Source organism: Miscanthus floridulus, chromosome 2, assembly GCF_019320115.1.
Source record: "Miscanthus floridulus cultivar M001 chromosome 2, ASM1932011v1, whole genome shotgun sequence".
In the NCBI taxonomy this organism is placed as follows: Eukaryota; Viridiplantae; Streptophyta; class Magnoliopsida; order Poales; family Poaceae; genus Miscanthus; species Miscanthus floridulus.
Window position 1 is genome coordinate 6359515 of NC_089581.1, and position 13513 is coordinate 6373027.

Sequence of the window (13513 nt, forward strand, 5' to 3'; positions counted from 1 at the left end):
TCTCTGCACTAAGTACGCCTTAGTGTTCCAGATATATTTGATACCCTGTTATTATACGACATGGTAACTTCGGGAGGCATCCATGTACAAAATGCATGCTTACAGGTAACGTTTGAGTCCCAACCATACATTTGGTTTTTGGTAAAAGCCAACATCTTCCTATCCTAAGAGTTAAGAGCCAATGCAGCAAGAATAAGCAAACATAACACTCAACTTTAAGCCTCAGGAAATTCAGCGTGCATTCTCAAGAGCATACGAGCACACATAGAACCAGATTTGGAATTCAAATCTGGTTTCAGCATTCTCAGTTCAGGAACATCCACGGTCCCCGGCCATGCAGAAGAACCCCTGGCGGTCATGGTGCAATCCAGAATCTCTTCCAAGGTCTTTATATTCAACAATTTGAAGCTCGAAATTAACTCAACGCCTTAACCCATAAGCTCCAACAGCACACCCTCACAACACTAACAGCACGAAGATGAATGGCAACTTAGGAGCCATTCTCATCTCCCTTTTTCATGAGCCTCACCTGAGGCCTTTTTCTAGACAGCTTTCGTCCTGCACTTCCAGGCCGGTGGTCAGAATTCAAAATCTACAACCATACAGGCACCAACTGTCTTGTGCCCTCCTAGAGTTTGTTAATTTTTTGCGCCCACCCTAGAAAACCTCCTTGATAATTTGAATGCCGAGAACTGATGCACAGCTTGACTCTCTGTGATTGTGTTACAGCTTTCCTGACTGCTTTGCTCTGAAGTCCTGCGCAGGATGTCAAAGAGGGAAACACTTGAATTCGTGTTACACTCTGTATTTGCCCTTGTCCCCACTGGTTTTGGCTGTGAACTGTCAAGCGCCTCAACGCCCAACGTCGCCGGACCGCGGCTACGTAACTCGTAGTCGCGCTCCAGGCCTTCACCATGAGAAGATCTCACCGGCGGCTTGAGAGAGGGTTTGGGAGAGAGGAGCAACTTTAGGGTAAATGATCTTGCTTAATTCTCTCCAAGTTTGTTACACAGCATATATGGCCAATGGCCCAACCAACTGTCCTATAATTAAGGCATGCAAAAGGAAACTAAATCCTATCTTTCTAAACTTAGCCACTGACGGTGGCACCAGCCTTGGCCGCGTGCTCCGCAGCCCTCCTGATGTCACGACGGCGCCTATAGGTGCGCCCGTACATGACATCTCTCCCCCCCTCGACGTTCAGCTCGTCCTCGAGCTGAAACTGGGGAAATTTGTCGCTGAAGTCGGCAACATCCTCCCAGGTCACACCAGCAGTGGACTGCCCTTTCCAGCGGATGAGCACCTGCCGAACACCCTTTGCCAGCCGGTACCGAACAGCCTGCTCCGGTTCTGGAGTCACCGCCCCATGATGAATGGGTGGGAGGGGAGGTGGCGTAGCCGGTGGTGCGCCGACGAACTTCTTGAGAAGGCCGACGTGGAAGACATCGTGCAGCTTGGCGCGCGGGGGCAGCACTAGACGAACAGCCACCTGGTTGATCCACTCGGTGACTTGGTAAGGCCCGACGAAGCGCGACTTCAGCTTGCCCTTGGGCGCCTGGGGAAGAGAGGAAGCTGCCCGTTGGCGAAGGCGCAGCAGGACCCAGTCACCCACGGCATAGGAGACCGGTCGATGCAGGCGGTCATAGAACTTCTTCTGGACAGCCTGGGCTTGTTCCAGGCGATAGCGGACATCCGCTAGGAGCTCCTCGCGTGCAGCCATTGTCTTGGCCACCGCCGCCACCCAGGTCTCTCCAGGCTCATAAGAGCGGATGGAGGGGGGTCTCTACCGTAGACCACCTTGAATGGAGTGTCCTTGAGCGACGATTGATACGCCGTGTTGTAGACGTACTCCGCCCATGGCAGCCATCGCATCCACTGCCGTGGCTGATCCCCAGTGAGACACCGGAGGTACATGACGATGACTTTGTTGGCCGCCTCCATTTGGCCATCGGACTGCGGGTGGAAGGCGGACGTCATGTGCAGCTTGGGCCCGGTGAGTCGCATCAGCTCCCGCCAGAACGTCGAGGTGAACACGGAGTCCCGGTCCAACACCATGGACTGAGGGATCCCGTGGAGGCGAACGATCTCGCTGAAGAACACCTGGGCGACGGACTCTGCACTGTAGGGGTGAGCCAGTGGAATAAAATGGTAGTATTTGCTAAACCGGTCGACCACTGTGAGGATCACCGATTTGCCCCCAACGCGAGGCAGCGCCTCGATGAAGTCCAAGCCGACGTCGGACCACACGGCCTGGGGAACGGGTAGGGGCAGCAGCAGGCCCGCCGGGTGTAGGTGTTCAGACTTGTTGCGCTAGCACGTGGCGCAGGCACGGACGAAGTCCTGGACCACACGGCGCATGGCGGGGAAGTAGAAGTCCCGGCGGAGGCGATGTAGAGTCCGCTGCACCCCTTCATGTCCGTCGTCGTGCGTAGCAGCCACCACTTCGAGCAGCAGGGGGGAGTCCGACGGGATGTAGAGTCGGTCAGCATACGCCACCATGCCGTCCAGCAGCGACCACGGCGCTCCCCTAGTGCCGGCTGCTAGTTCATCCCTGAGGGCGACCAGGGCTGGTTCTTGTCGTTGAGCATGACGAAGACGGTCGACGAAGTCAAAGCGAGGCGCGGACAGCGCCAATACCGAGCCCACCTCGGTGGTGTCGCGCCGGGACAGCACATCGGCGACGGTTTTCGTGGCACCCGGCTTGTATTCCACCGAGAAGTCGAAGCCGAGGAGCTTGCCCACCCAATGGTGCTGCGGGATCGTCGAGAGGCGCTGGTCGAGGAGGAACTTGAGGCTATAGTGGTCGGTGCGGATGAGGAACGTGCGGCCCCACAGGTACGGCCTCTAGTGGCGCACGGCATGCACCAGCCCAATGAGCTCCCTCTCATACGCTGCCAGAGCACGGTGGCGGGGGGCGATCGGCCTACTGAAATAGGCGATCGGATGGTGCTCCTATAGCAAGACCGCCCCGAAGCCATGCATGGACGCGTCACACTCAACGATGAAAGCCCTTGGTGAAGTCGGGCAGCGCCAACACCGGGGCCGACGTCACGGCTGCCTTGAGCGCCTGGAAAGCTGCCTGGGCCGCGTCGTTCCAGGAAAAACCCTCCTTCTTCAGCAACGAAGTTAGGGGTGCCGCAATCTTGCTGTAGTCGTGGATGAATTTGCGGTAGTATCCGGCGAGGCCCAAGAAGCCACGCACCGCGCGCGCCGAGCGAGGGGCCAGCCAGTCGTGAATGGCTTACACCTTGGCCAGGTCCATGGCCACGCCTTGGGCAGAGATGATGTGGCCCAGGTATGCCACGGAAGGTGACCCAAAGATGCACTTGGATCGCTTAACAAAGAGGACATGGCGGTGAAGTTCGGCGAGGACGGCGCGAATGTGCCTCAAGTGATCTGCCCACGTCTTGCTGTAAATCAATATGTCATCAAAAAAGATAAGGACGAACCGGCGAAGAAATGGACGGAGCACGTCGTTCATGAGCGCCTAGAATGTTGCCGGAGCGTTGCATAACCCGAACGGCATCACCAGGAACTCATAGAAGCCATCGTGGGTTTGGAACGCCATCTTGTGTACATCAGCCAGCTGCATCCAGACTTGGTGATAGCCGGAGCGGAGGTCTAGCTTGGTGAAGAACTGCGCACCATGCAGCACATCAAGGAGTTCATCGACGACGGGGATGGGGAAAGCATCCTTTACGGTGAGGGCATTAAGAGCGCGGTAGTCCACGCAAAACCGCCAAGCCCCATCCTGCTTCTTGACTAGCAATACCGGTGATGAGAATGCCGAATCGCTGCGGCGTACGATGCCTTGGTCCAGCATGGCGGCGCATTGCCGTTCCAGCTCATCCTTGTGCACCGCCGGGTAGCGGTAGGGCCGAACCGCCACAGGTGTAGAGTCAGGCTTGAGGACGATGGCGTGATCCCGTGCTCGATGCGGTGGCAGCCCCGCCGGCTCGGCAAACACCCCCTCGAAGGAGTGCAGCAGCTCCTCAAGGAGGGCGTTCAGTGTCGTGGTGGCGGCGAGTAGGGGTGGCCGACGGTCGGCGACGTCCGACCAGGAGACCTATCGGCCTTGGTGCAGGAAGGAGACGGTGCGGGCGACGAAGTCCCACACTACCCGGCCAAGGGTGACCATCCATTGAGTCCCCAAGATGAGGTCATACCCTGCGAGCGGCATGACGAAGAGGTCGATGAAGAACGTCTCGCCCTCGATGAGGACCGGGGCGCGGCGGATGACGCCCGGGCAAGTGACGCGCTCGCCGTTGGCCACGGTGGCCGTGAGGCACGGGCGCGGCTGGATCGGCAGGCCGGTGCGGCGGGCGGCATCGTCGGCGATGAAATTATGTGTGGAGCCGGTGTCCAGGAGCGCGACGAGGGTGGTGGCGCCCAGGGAGACCCGCACCTACATGGAATCATAGAAGGGCATACCGGCCACTGCCCTGAGTGAGAAGACAGGGGCGCCGTCCTGCTGATCGTCCCCCGTTGGTTCCTCGTCGGCGGCCGTGATCTCGACGTCGTTGAGGTAGAAGATGCGGCGGCAGACACGATTGTGGCCGCGGGAGTACGGCTCATTGCAGTTGAAATAGAGGCCGAGACGGCGCTGTTCCGCCTGTTCCTCCGGAGACAACCGCTTCAAAGGCGGGCCATCCTGTCGCGGCTGAGGCGCGACTGCTGGTGGTGCAGGAAGGGCGAGCAGCGGCGGCTTAGGCGCCGGCGCTGGCAGCAGGGTGCGAGGGGCTCCCCGGGTGGCCGGTGGGGGTAGCCGCGATAACTCCATCTGCTCGACCTGACGGGCGAGACTCATGGCCCCGGCGAGCGTCTCCGGATTGTGGATGCGGACGGCATGGCTCAACAGGGGAAGAAGGCCGTCGGTGTAGAGTTGGACGCGCTGGCCCTCCTCGAGCCGACCCACGCACGGCAGCAGAGTCTGGAACCTATTGGAGTATTCCTCCATGGTCCCGTTGCGGCGACACTCCGACAACTCGAATAGGGGCGCCGAGCAGAGAGGTGGACCGAAACGAAGGTTGAGGAGGTCCTTGAATCGTCCCCATGGCGGCGTACCCTCATCGTCCTGCAACTGGATGTACCACAGCTGCGCGACGTCCTCCAGATTGTAGGAGGCCATCCACATGCGCTCCTCCGGCATGGTGCGCTGTTGGCGAAAATAGGATTCGCATTTGTTGATGAAGAGCATCGGATCGGTCTTGCCATCGAAGCGAGGGAAGTCGAGCTTCTGGAATCGTGGGGGCCAATCCAGATCACGAGGAGGCTCCTCGTGGCCACCGCCGCTGTTGTCCGACGACGATGCTGACTTGTCCTTCATGGTGGCCATGTCAGCCTTCACGAAAGACAATTCAGTCTGGAACGAATTCATCATCTCCATGAGGTCCTTGATGGTGGGTTCAGCCATGGTGGTGGAGTGGCCGGTGGAAGGAGTGGACGTGGAAGTGGTGGTGGAGGGCTGGAGCGGGTGGGAGAGGATGTACGTGATGCTGATACCAGGTTGCCAAGCGCCTCAACGCCCAACATCGCCGGACCGCGGCGACGTAACTCGTAGTCGCGCTCCAGGCCTTCACCGTGAGAAGATCTCACCGGCGACTTGAGAGAGGGTTTGGGAGAGAGGAGCAACTTTAGGGTAAATGATCTTGCTTAATTCTCTCCAAGTTTGTTACACAGCATATATGGCCAATGGCCCAACCAACTGTCCTATAATTAAGGCATGCAAAAGGAAACTAAATCCTATCTTTCTAAACTTAGCCACTGACGGTGGCACCAGCCTTGGCCGCGCGCTCCGTGGCCCTCCTGATGTCACGACGGCGCCTATAGGTGCGCCCGTACATGACAGAACTGAACTTGGCCTTCTTAGGTTGAGAAGAGTTGGTTTGGTCCTGCAGGATGGAAAGAAAAATAGCTAAGCACATTCTGGAAAATAAGAAATGAATGCCATGATAGAGCAGATTCAAACTCATGTATAAAGCAGAGTCAAGTTTCAAAAGAAAGCTTACCATATCTGAATTACTCTCTGAAGTAGAAATGCAACTCCTACTGCTGCTATTGCTGTCATCACGACCAAATACATAGGATCTATAGACTGATCTGTGAGAAGATGCCAGTGAACCACTGGCAGTTTGTCCAAGAAACGATGACTGCAAGGAGTACAGATGATGCCATTTTATGGTCACACATGCCAAAGCAAAACCATCCAAAATCTCTGATAATAATAGATGCAATGAATGAAGCTCATAAAATTATCAGCAGTGCAATAGTATGGAAACATTGTGGGTAGAAGTATAGTATATAGTTAATAGAGAACCAAAAGTTGAAATCACAAAGAACCAAAAGGCATGCTTATCAGAAGGTGATACAATAGTCTCATCCATCCTCCAGTTTGTGGTTGTAAGATTTCAAAGTCACTCTTGGAATTAGCTTCGGTGAACTGTAATGTTTCACCATAATAATCCAAACCCAACACCAAATGGTTGGTTGGTGGTTGTTTATAACCCATACAACAATACAAAAGTGAGTGCACAAGTATGAATGGTATGGTACAACTTGGAGACCATGAAAGCACTTATATTAATTCATGCTTCTGTAGGTTTGGTGGAAGTGGAGGTGCTTTCATCCCAGTGTCCTCTGATGGTTTTAATGGTGAACAGACAGTTATATTGGAGAACTTTGGATTAAATATGAGAAAGTGGTGGTGTTATGTAAATTAGTTTATTCAGCACCATGTATTGATAGCAAGAGCAATGAACAATGCTGCAATTGACCTGTGACCTATGAATATGATGCTTAGGGATCACATAAAGACGTATGGTGGTTCTAAAATAAACTACAACGTACATGCCAACAGTAGTTTTGTCGTTGCGAGGAGATAACATGATAGTCCCTTTTATGTGTCCATGGTTTATCAGGTACAGGAGAATGTTTTCACAGTCTAATACAGGGCCACAGGGTTAAAATGGAACAATCTAGTGAACTATCAGAGAGAGTAGTCATACATCATGCTATATTATACTTGAAGGTGTGTTTGGGACTGGTTTCTTATATACTTTTAGTGTTTGAGTCTTTGAGAAACAAACAAAACAAAAGATGCACTTAATAGCTCAAATGTGTCTCGTTACAACGAGCAAACAGTACAAGTACAGAGCAGAGGGATGTCATAATCATTAGATTTTTATTAGGCAGGAGAGTATTGTTGCAGGAATAGCATGACATTGTGTTTCCTTTACTTCTGAGCTGTGCTGGCATTTTTTTTGTATATTAACAATGTCATTTAATATATACTACAGATTGTGTTTCACAAAATGTACTGCTTGTTTACTTTGACATTTTTTAGATTGACTAATATATGTAGCCCAACATTTTTCTGCACCCAGGAACTTGTGGGCAACTCTTCCACGTAGTCTCTGGTGACATGCATACCAATTTACCCATACTTGGCTCATACTTATGGACTGGACTATGGTTGTTGTCTCTTTGTTGGTGCAGTAACAATGCATTTCGTTCATTCATCACTTTACCTCTTGTCCTAATAATTGAGAAGTTCATTAATTTATAGCTATCAAAAGATGTACAATCCTTGTCTGTGGAGTTAAAGAAGATACAGAAGTTGTTATGTACAATGTCTTCATTGAATTTCGTCATGTCAAGGGCTTGCATTTTAATATAGAACATCGCACTGGATATGCTAAGGTAGATTTGATAACTTTATTCTGATACTAAAGACAAATGACACTTGTTCTATTTGTTAAATGTTACACCAGCTTCTAGCACTATATTATTAATGTTAATTCCTAGCAATTTTCCATGATGCTAGACATGACATCAGAAACAAAGAATTGGTATTAAACATGATCTAGTATGTAAACATGATACAATGCTCTAGCAGTTACTGAATTCAATGTTATGGTGGAAAAGATCATGGCACGTTAGAAAAGTTCAACTACTAAATGATAATTTGTAACAAGTATAGCCACTGACAGTTTATCAATAATCACTAACCTTTGAAGCACTGCTGTTCCTTCCAGCCATAAGCATTTCATGATTTGCTAAAAGAAGTTAGGAACAATTGTTGGTAAATCAACTATGAGGATCGTTCAAAAGAACAGCAATGCAAAGACAGAGCTTGGAAGGAGGGCACCCTTACATGTTGATTGCTTTCCTCTCCGCTTAGGCTGAGGAGCAATATTGAGCTTCTTTATTAGACTAAATACTTCCCTTGAGCTGTCATCTTCTAATGGGGATATGAATGTATTACTATCAACCTATGTAAGAAAAGGTTGTCTCATTCAGTTATTCTCAAATTAGTTTACTGAAGTACATAAAATGAACAAAAGTTAGGCACCATTACCATGGTAAGGAAATAGCAACATTGGATAAAATAGGTAAATCCTTATACCATATCAAGCATCTATCAGGAATTGAACATGAGTATAACCATAACTATGAAACCATCAATAGTACCACAGATGAGTCACATTCAAATATATATTTACGGAGTAGTACTTACTTCTCGCTTTGAAATGCGTTGACGAGCCAAATGCTCCTCTATTTCCTCATCATCCGAGTGCTCGTAAGTATCATTATCATCTTCGAACATCTTTGCAATCATCTGTTTTGCCTTCTCTGAATTTTGTCGCACAACATTTGTTGGAGTTAAATCTTCATTCTGTGATCCTTCCTCACAGTCTTCTACATCTTCGTCTTTGTCTTCGTCTCCATCTTCATATGCTGATGCTTTTTGCTCCTGATGACCAAACTTAAGCCTTTGCATAGCATTATTTGTTTCAGCAGCATCCTGTTGCTCAAGCCACTTTTGGTGGAGTTCATTACGCTTCTCATGATCTACTTCTTTTTCTTCATAGCCAGCTGCTATTAGATCATTGAATACCTCGTTTTCATCACTTCCATCATCTTCTTCATTGTCCTTAAATCTCATCATGTCATTGTCACTATCATCCTCTTTCTCAGCTTCATCATCTAGAAAATCCTTTATGATGGCATCACCTGGGCATGAGTCTCCTCCAATGGCTCGTTGGAGGTGTTCATAGGTATGTACATCATTATTCTAAGTGCTTGGGTCCGTGTTCTCTTTATCATTATTTTCTTCTTCGTCTTCTGATGAACTGAGGCATAAAATGCATGACACCATGAATATTGTATGTGCATACCATACATTAATCAGAAATGAGCTAACAAAAGATAATAATAGTACATAACTATCCTCTGGATAAGTGTGCAAGTTTGTTGAAGAATTCAAAACATAGTAAGAAGTCACTGCATGTTTTATGTATGGAGCTAACAGGGCTTCAGAACTGGTTTGTGGAGGCAAAATTAATAATATTAATATAATGGTTTCATTTATCCACTTGAATTCGATGCCCCTAACAGGGATACTGGCCCTGTTTTAGATCAATGAAAGGCGGGGGCTTTTCATCCCTCTGCTAATCATAAAAAAGTTAATGGCTAGGGGGGGATTCTGGTGCTGAAACCAAGACATATATGCAATAACTATAATGGTTGTTGTGGAAAATTGAGAATGGATGATAGAAGAAGAGTATACACACTTACGTTTCATCTGTACTCTCGGTAGGGCTTGAAGAATGGGGCAGTTGAGTTTGATCTACCGAATCGTTATGGTTATCACTTGGCTGGGTGTTCTCATGATTCTCTTGCAATCGATCAGAAATTTCCTGGTAGAATCAAATCAAATAATAAATTGTTATTTGTTAAACAAACTGTTGAATATAGATAAGTATTTCGAGCTTAATATAGTAGTTGCAGATGTAGTGTGTTTAAAAATCATTATTCTATTCAATAAGACTTCTCAATCACATAATTTATATCATCTCAGATCCCTGATTACAAATTACTGGATAGTGGTTTTGGCCATGCATGAGATAGCTTGGAGTAGTGAAATAAAGTAGAAGGCTAATGCTATAGATGAATCATCCTCCTATTATGCTCTGACAATTTATTTGCTGCAGATGGCAGCAGAATTGGATAAGGGGACAATACCTCATATGAAGCTTTGGTATTACAATTATGGATATCCTTCTCCTTCCAACTCAAGCCATCCTGCAAGCCAGACCACTTTATCACAACAATTTCTATAAGTTTATATTTTTACAATATTAAGTACTTTAAATTAATTATATAGCTCCTAAGAATATTATCTAACTATGTGAACAAATTATACTAGTAGGTAGATCATGATTTTAGGAGCCTAACAAAATTGGTTCCACCATTTTTGGATCCCTATACTATTTTATATTGATTTTACAAGTTAAACTAGAAACTTATATTAGAAAAGCATTTCAAAAATGGAAAGGACCTGCAGCCACCAAAACGGCCGACGCGGATGCATGGCCCAGCTGCATAGCGCGCGCCCCAGGCGCCGGTAGCGGCCCAGCCAGGCGGCACGAGGCCGGCCCAAGCAGGCGAACACGGCCCAACGCGGCACGGCGGTGGCCCAGCAGGCCAGCCCACGCGTGGCCTGCCCAAAGAGGGCGCGCAACTATGCAAAAAGAACCCTGAGCTTACCTGAAATTAGCTAAGCCCTTTCTTGAAAAGTTATGAGTCTAGCACTTTTATGAAATGAACATGATAAAGACTTGTATTTGCTCTTCCTCACCTTCTTCTCCTCAAAATAGAGCGCAGCAGGGGAAAAACCGACCGGTGGCCGATGGCTGCTGCGTGCTCCCCTCCGTGGACACCGAGAAGCCAGCGTACATGGCCTCCTAGGTACGACGAGAGGTCCACGGCGACGGAGAGGACCAGCCGCTATGGCTTGGCGTGCGTGGCGTAGCTCAGGAACACCTCCAAGCGGTGGTCCACGCTGCGGTAGTCGATCCACGTCATGGTGAGGTTGCCGCTCTCGAGGTCTATCCTAGTGCGGTGAGGTCGCCCGTGGTGACGGACAGCGGCAAACCGAGGTCCAGGCCGACGTGGTTGTCGCTGGGGTTCGGTGAACTCTAGGTTTGCCATAGTGTCGAACTTGACGGCGACGATGGCGGTGGACACGGACCCGTTCTAAGCTACGGTGGAGTTTGAGGATTTGAAGAGGCCGAGGTATCCGTCGGTGGCACCGAGTGTGGTGCGGCTGGCGTAGACGAAGAATGCGATGCCGTCGTGAGATAAGCAGAGGAGGAGCGATGCTGCGGCACGACACCAGCACGGCATGGCCCTAGCGAGCATTGAGGGGAGGGCGAGCCAGAGGTGGAGCGGTCTAGCGCGGGCCATGGGAACTCACGCACGCCATGCACACGACAGCCGGCGGCGATGGGCGCTGCCACCATGGGTGCATGGCTCGGTGGCAAGACAAGCAGACAAGGCAGGGAAGAGCGGGAGAGCGAGCTAGGAGGGCGAGCAGGAGTTGGGACGCCTCCCTTCAGCAGTAGAGAAGAAAAGGAGGAAGAGAAGCAGCGCGAGACTTGGCCAGCTAGGAGCGCCATGGCGGCAGCGGGCCACGATGTACGCGACAAGATGAGATGCGTTGCTTTGCTCTATGGTAAAGACTCTACGCTGCTTGTCTAGTAGAAGGAAAAAGGGAGCCGAGATAAGCAGAGGCAGACAGAGGCAGCAGAGTGATGTGACGACACTAGCAGTTGGATAGAGGCAGTGCAGAGCAGGCGCGACAGGGAAAACGAGAAGCCGTGCGATACGCCACCAACCTCATAAACGCGGTGTGGGGGTAGGGCAGCCTGGCATAGCATGGTCGCCAGGGGCAACACGACGCGATGCAATAAATCGAATGACTGATTCAGAGCAGGGGGTATGCACTATCGTCGTCACACTAGCGCATAGACAAGATGACTCGAACCTAGCGGGACGCGAAGGCAGCGAGCAAGCAGCAGCGTGAAAGCTCTAGTTTGGTTTTGATTAATTGATGAAACCTTAAGTGCTAACCTAGTTTATCAACATGATCATGAGATAGGTAGCACTATTCCAAGTGATGAAGCAATGACGAAGATCATGACAATGGTGATGGCATGGTTATGATCAAAGGCTTGAACTTGGAAAAGAAGAAAGAGAAAAACAAAAGGCTCAAGGCAAAGGTATAAAATGAAGGAGCCATTTTGTTTTAGTGATCAAGACACTTAGTGAGTATGATCACATTTAGGATAGATAGCCATACTATTAAGAGGAGTGAAACTCGTATCGAAATGCGGTTATCAAAGTGTCACTAGATGCTCTAACTCATTGCATATGCATTTAGGATCTAGTGGAATGCTAACACCCTTAAAAATGTTTATGAAAATATGCTAACACATGTGCACAAGGTGATACACTTGGTGGTTGGTACATTTGAGCAAAGGTGAAGAAGTTAGAGGTGAAATGGAGTTGGTCACAAAGATGCTGGCGTCGGTCAACTGACCGAACACTAGGTCGCTCAGTGACCGGACGCTGAAGGGCTACGTCTGGTCGTATTGTTGGTCAGCACAGTAAGAAGTCACAAGTGTGACCGGACGTTGGCAGGGTCCGGTCGAGCATGACCGGACGCATCTGGTCGGTAAAAGTCGGTTTTGAAACCTTACTATAAACGACCGGACACTGGTGTTCAGCGTCCGGTCAACTCAAGCGCAGTGTCCGGTCAAGACTGATGATCATTGTAGTCAGGACACGTGGCTGACTACGAGCGACCGGACGCTGGGGGATCAGCGTCCGGTCAACTGACCAGAGCGTCCGGTCAGCCCGCATTATGCCCAATGAAGGGGTATAACGGCTCTATTTCGTAGGGACGTCTATTTAAGCCCCATGGCCGGTTGAAGCTCACAGACTTGCACATTTTCATTGACATAGCAATCTTGTGAGCTTAGTTAAAGCACTCCCACTCATCTCCATCATTGATCCATCATCTTTGTGAGATTAGGAGAGAATCCAAGTGCATTGCTTGAGTGATTACATCTAGAGGCACTTGGTATTCGTGTTGCGCTGTGAATTTTGTTTGTTACTCTTGGTGGTTGCCACCACCTAGACGGCTTGGTGCAGCGGTGGAGGATCGGCATGAGTTGGTGATTGTTCGTGGCCATCTCTAGTGATTGTGAGGGGAGTTGTACCTTCCCTGGCGGAGTGCCGAAAGGTAACTCTAGTAAATTGCTCATGTCACTGAGTTACCTCACTTATGGGGAGGTTCTTGTGGTGTCCAGTCATGTGGACGAGGTTTGTAAAACACCTCTTAGCCGCCGAACCACCAAGTGTTGGTCGACACAACGGGGACGTAGCGTGTTGACAAGCACATGAACCTCTAAAGAAAATCGGTTGTCTCTTGTCATTTGCATTCTCCCGGTGATTGGCTTTATCTTCATCTTGTGATTGGTTTATTCCTCTATACGGCGGTATAATCATCCTACTCACTCATTTATATTCTTGCAAATTAGTTGTGGCAAGCTCTTTAGTGTAATTAGAATTGAGCTTGCTTTGTTGTTTCAAGTTCATCTAGTGGAGCTCGTTAGAGTAGAAAGTTTGAGAGCTCTTAGTGAGTAGTAACATTGTAAGTTGTGTGCCT

The 13513-nt window shown here is 49.5% G+C and overlaps 1 pseudogene; it reads right to left on the reverse strand.

Moving 5' to 3' along the window:
- Positions 1-222: 222 nt before the first annotated feature.
- Positions 223-10866, reverse strand: LOC136536015 (uncharacterized; annotated as a pseudogene).
- Positions 10867-13513: the final 2647 nt, after the last annotated feature.